A 6,000-nucleotide genomic window follows, 5' to 3' on the forward strand; every position below is an offset into this window, starting at 1 on the left:
TCTCCACTTGCCATGATTCCATGGATTTTTCCAAGCTTTAGACCTCAACCATCCTCCACCCCACAAGCAGAGAGCTGGGTCCCCCATGCTGAACTGCTCAGGGGAGCTCTGTTCAAACTGAGAATTCCCAGGAACCTGAGCCAGAGTGATGGAATCCATCCCGATCCATGTCCCAAACTCTGAACCGTGGTGCCAGCAGTGTTTGGATTAGGAGCCCTGGGGTGTGGCTGGGTTTTTGGGAAATCCAGGACAGCAGGATCATGGATGGATGGATGGATGGAGCTGTGTTCTTGTTTCTCCCTCGTTGCTCAATAACCTCGTTTATTTTGGCAGCTTCTTGCCAGCCCTGGAGGCCAAAGAAGGGGTTTTGTGGAATCCTATAATCATCCCAACTCTGGAACAACATGTGACAACATTATTGGTTCATTAAGGATTAGGTACACCTGAGCTTAATGAGGCTGTTAGGAGTTTGTAGGAGATGACTACAAGCCCCCAGATATTTGCAGCTGGCTTAGCTCCAAGATCCTCATGCTTTGTTTTTGGGGACAAGGAGTGACAAAGTCATCTCCTCCCAGCACTGAAGTAGAAATAACCCCAGGAAATGTCCCTGCCATGTCCTGGGTTCACCCAATCCCAAGGGAATGATAATCCCATGGGGATGGGTGGCAGCAGGTTCCTCTGTGCAGCCCAGGCAGGTCCAGAGTGGGATCATTTTTTTCCCAATCACAGGAGGAAAAATGAGGCTGAACCATTCCTGTCCATCAATTTACAGCATTGCTTCTCTCCTGGAAACTCAAAGTTCTGTCCCTGGGCTGTATCCTCCCATCCTACAGGTCTGGAAAGTTGCATGGAATTAGTCACCACTGGAGAAAACAGATTTTTTAAGGAAAGCAGGTCCATGACAAACCTGAGCTGTTGAAATGCAGCACTGTTATTTCCAATATTTTTTTAATTCCTCAAAAAGCATTATCCCACTCTATTTTTGGGATCAGATGTAGGTTTTCCTTATAAATAGCTGCATATTCTAATTCTGGCTGATAACTGGGACAAGGATGCACTGGGCATCCAGACCTTGGTTTTGGGGGGTGGAGAATGCAACATTTCCAGCCAAGCTTTCTATGAGATCCTTCTCTCAGGAAAACTTTGCACCTGAAAAGTGTCCTGCATTCCTTGGATACAATCAAATGGGAGCACTGGGAAGGATTCATTGCCAAGACAACAAATTATTAGAACAAGGCTTTGAAGCTCTACAACAACTTTTCCTCAGAGGAGCTCAGAGCCTGAATTTAGACAGAAAAACTTCAGTATCAAAGCTGGCTGATAAGTATTCCTCTCATTTTAGAGTTAAGGAAGCTGTGTCATAAACCCATCCTGTGTGACACTGAACCAAAGCCCTTTGCTAAAGTTCGTAAAATAAAAAACTCTGTGTGGTTTGTGAAGAGATTTAAATGATTGATTACTCCAAAAAATCAGGTTGCAAACACGTCTCAGCAGGCAGAAACAATTCTGTTTGAAAGAAAAAATACATTTAAATTGGAATTTAGGAAAGAATTCTTCCTTGTGAGGGTGGCGAGGCCCTGGGTCAGGTTTCCCATAGAAGCTGTGGCTGCCCCATCCTTGGAAGTGTCCAAGGCCAGGCTGGACAGGGCTTGGAGCAATCTGGGATAGTGGAAGGTGTCCCTGCCCATGGCAGGGGCTTGGATCTGGGTGATCTTGAAGTCCTTTCCAACTCAAACCATCCTATTATCCCATGAAATATTGTTCATCCATGAATAAGAAGGATTCATGGAACTATGAAGGATGGCTCAGTTCCCACCCCACCTTCATCTTACTGCAGCCTAGGAAAAGTCCATAAAACTCCATAATTCACTAAAAATGGGCTTTGGAACAGAACCTTCATCCACAAGTTGGAAAAAGCAGCTGAATTGTTCCCCAGACCAGCCCAGGGGGTTGGACCACGGACTCCAGAGCTGCCTTCCAACCCCATGTATGATTCCAGATCTGGATCCATACTGGGAGGCAATTCCTTTTATTTCTGCTTTACCCTCAAAACACCTTTCACTGCACCTCAGTTGCTGTCACATCCAGCTGGATATCTTTCCAAACATCAGCAAGGGTTTCCATTCTCCCTTGGATACCTGTGCTGGCTCCAAATCCTTCCCAGTTTGTTTGCAAAGGGGATGGTGGGGTTGCCACAGGGAGCAGGGATTTGCAAATGCATAACCACGGCCTGGTGACACAGCCCTGCCCTTGAGGGCCTGAGTCACATTGACACAGCCTTGAAGTCAAAGATAATCTCCTTATATAACCACGGGAATCCTCCTCGGAGTGAAGGAAGCCATCCAGATTTGTTTTTAAAATCAGTTTTGAAAAGAGCTTCCTGGATTTTATGAGCTCACGTTTCTGCTTCCTGGTCCGGGCACACACACAGCTCTGCTTGCAAACTGGGATGCTCACTCTGGGTACAACTATCCAGTTTTTTGTTTATTTTCCAGGAAAGTAAGGACAAGCTGGGAGAGCTGGGTGTGTTCACCTCGACAAGAAAAGATTCCAGGGAGACCTCAGAGCTCCTTCTGGTGCCTAAAGGGGCTTCAAGAGAGCTGGACGGGGATTTTGGATAAGGGATGGAGGGACAGGAGTCAGGAAATGGCTTCCCACTGCCAGAGGGCTGGGTTAGATGGATATTGGGAAGGAATTCTTCCCTGTGAGGGTGGCACAGGGTGCCTAGAGAAGCTGTGGCTGCCCCATCCCTGGAAATGTCCAAGGCCACATTGGACAGGGCTTGGAGCAACCTGGGATGGTGGAAGATGTCCCTGTCTCACAGAATTAGAGGGATTAACTTCCAGATGGACCAACTCAAGCACTGCTGAAATTCAGACTTCACATTTTCAGGAGCAGCAGTAAAGGGCTTTTTTATGTAGGGACATTAAATAAAACCTCGGTGCCTCCTCCTCAGGATGTCACTGAAGGGTTCTGCAGTCCCCAGCAGGAAATCACAACTGTCTTGGCCTCTTGGAACCCTTCCTCCAAGGAGGAATTAGCAAACACAGTGGATTGATTCTATTCTGTGAGGATTGGAAGCATGACACTGATCCCTGTATGAAACATTCTGTCAGGACTCTTTGCTGATTGCCAGATTTCTGAGCTATATCCCGCAGTCACCAAGCTGGATTTTACTTGGAGGGCTTCCAAAAGGGAATTCACCTGCTTTTGCCTCTGGGGACAGGGAAAAAAACAAAATATATTCAGAGAAATACTGTAGGGAGCTTAGCTCTGTGTACAGCTGGCTTGTGTTTATCCAGAGTCCTGCCTGAATCCTACTGCTCCCAAGGGAATCTGTTTAGACAGATCCAGGCCCTTGGGAAGGTCTCTCAGACTGGGAGCTGACAAACCAGAGCCAGGTTGTTCTACAAAAATTCATGCCTGAGCTGAGCTAGGAGGAATTTTTTTTGTTATTGGGAATTAATAAAGTGATCTGATCACTTTATTAAATCCAAATAACAAAAAAATTAGGTGGCAACTCATCCCAGCTCCATACAAGAGTCAGGAAGGTGTGGGGTGGATGTCTGCTCCAAAGCCAGTCCCCACTGACCAAGCAAAGCCCTGCCTAATTTCCTCGGACAGCTTTTAGACAAGTTACCCATTTTTCCCTGAAGTTCTCCTTGCCTTTTGTCTGAAACATGAAGCCTTGTGCTCCCCAAGTATTTCAAAAAAGGTCTAGAAAAGATGGAGCCAAACTCTTCCAAAGATTCATCGTGACAGGACAAGAGGTAAACCCAAAGGGTTGGGAGAGCTTGGGAGAAAAAAATAGGAGCAAAAGACTCATTCCTAAACAAAGCCTGCAGGGACAGCTTCAAGCAGCATCCAGGAATGAGGAGGATCAGTAAAAACATATGGTCCTGGAGGTCAACAGGATGAGGAGGGAATTAAATTTCAGCAAAAATGAACACCAAAAAAAAATCCTTTTGTGGCTCTTGGGGGAAAATAAATAATCAGAGACATTTCCAGAAGCAGGAAGTTGAGGACAGCTTCACACCAGGTGGAACAGAGCTAATAGATTAATTAATATATTAATTTTTATATCAGAAAAGATACAAACCACAGAGAGGTTCAGGTTGATGTCTAATCACCCTGTGCTTGGAGAGCTCCACTTCACTCCAGGGGGAGCGACTCCAAAGCCTCACCCACCCAGATTTTCTGCCTTTCAGACCAGATCTCCCCCACAACCATGATCTCTGCAGGGAACAGCCGGAATGTGGGAAACACGCTGCCAAACTGGCTGGAGATCAAAGGGGTGAAGCACCCGTGGCCAATGAAGGGAGGGGAGGATCAGCTCCTCTGCACGTGGCTCCTCAAAGGGATGACAGCCACGGAGCCACTCCAGTTCAGCCACCTGAGAGGTGGCTGCAATCAGCCGTGCCTGATGATTTTTGGAGGGCGTAGACCTCAAAAAAAAATCTCAGTGGTTCAAGGGAGTCATAAACGGGAGGGCTGAAGGACAGAGGAAATTGAAACAAGGAAGGAAATTGGAAACCATTTCACCGCTTACCCCAAATGAAATCGTGGGGCAAGTGCTGGGACTTCCTGGTTTTATCCCAGGTGGCACCTCCAGGATCAACCCACTCGACTCCAGGATCTGATACTTCAGCAGAGCTGGAGAAATCCCCACCAAGGAGCTTTCAGAGTTTCATGGAATCATGGAATCGTTGGGTTGAAAGGGACCTTCAAGATTATCTATTTCTACCCCCTGCCATGGCAGGGACACTTTCCACTATCCCAGGTTGATCCAAACCCCATCCAACTTGTCCTTGAACACTTCCAGAGATGAGGCAGCCACAGCTTCTCTGTGGGCTTCACAGCCCTCTGCCAGGGCTTCATCACCCTCCCAGGCAAGGATTTCTTCCCAGTGTGTGTTCCTTGTAGAATTCCTGGAAATGGTGGTGTTTGTGTTCCAGTGATCCCAGTGGGATCATGATTTACAGGGTGCTCAGGTTGGAAAGGCAACCTCAAAATGTTCCTAACCCAAGTTCCTGAGCCAAGCTCCCAGTTTTGAGGTCAGCCCGGGTTTCTCAGGTCTTCACCCATCCAGGCCATGAAATCTTCCCAAGGATGGGAATTGTGCCACCTCCCTTGGAAACCACATCTGCCACATGGAAGAGTTTATATCACATTTGGATTGATTATCCCAAATGTCAGGAGCAGGGTGCTAACTGGAGGAGGATATTTTTGCTGGACCTTGGAAAGGGGATTATAGGAGAATGCAGAACCAGAGCAGGAGGGATCAAAATGTTGGAGCCTGGAGCGACACACAAGGAATTCAGGGAATTCAGTGAAAATTCAGTAAAGATAGATTTCTACTGTAAAGATAGATTTGTACAAGGAGAGTTGATGGAAGAAATGTTGATGGAAAGTCACTTCCAGTGAGGGATAATGGGAAATGTCTCATCCGTCTGCTGTGCCCCAAAACCCAACTCTGTTAACTGTTAAACAATGCTGAAATATGGAGTTTGGAAATAAAAGAAAGGAAAAATAAATGTTATTACAACTGTTTTAACACAAGATTATTTTTATTCTGCCCAAAAGGGTACAGAGAACATGAGATTTTAACCTCCCTGGAACAGATCATTGGCATTGGAAGTTCAGTCTCCTGCCTCATATTTTGGACACAGAAATGTCTCCTTAATTTTTTTGGGGACAAAGAAGGAGATCTAGGAAGAACAGCAGAAAATTATGGGGCAGAGAGGACCTGCTTTAAAGAGATAGGGAAAGCTCTTGTCGAGGTTTTTTGCCTTAAATATACTTCAGACATTTTAATTTTTTACTTCAAACCCAATCACACCAGCACAGCAAAAAAACTCCATAGTTAATTTTGTGGGTGTTGTTGAAAAATCAATTTTAAAAATTGAGTTGGGCCTTCCTGTGTACTGCTTCTCTCTTAGTTGTGGGGAAAGTGTGGATATTACCCAAAATTTAAAAAAAAAAAAAAACAAAAAACCCACA

This window comes from Passer domesticus, chromosome 1 (genome assembly GCF_036417665.1).
Source record: "Passer domesticus isolate bPasDom1 chromosome 1, bPasDom1.hap1, whole genome shotgun sequence".
Classification (NCBI taxonomy): Eukaryota; Metazoa; Chordata; class Aves; order Passeriformes; family Passeridae; genus Passer; species Passer domesticus.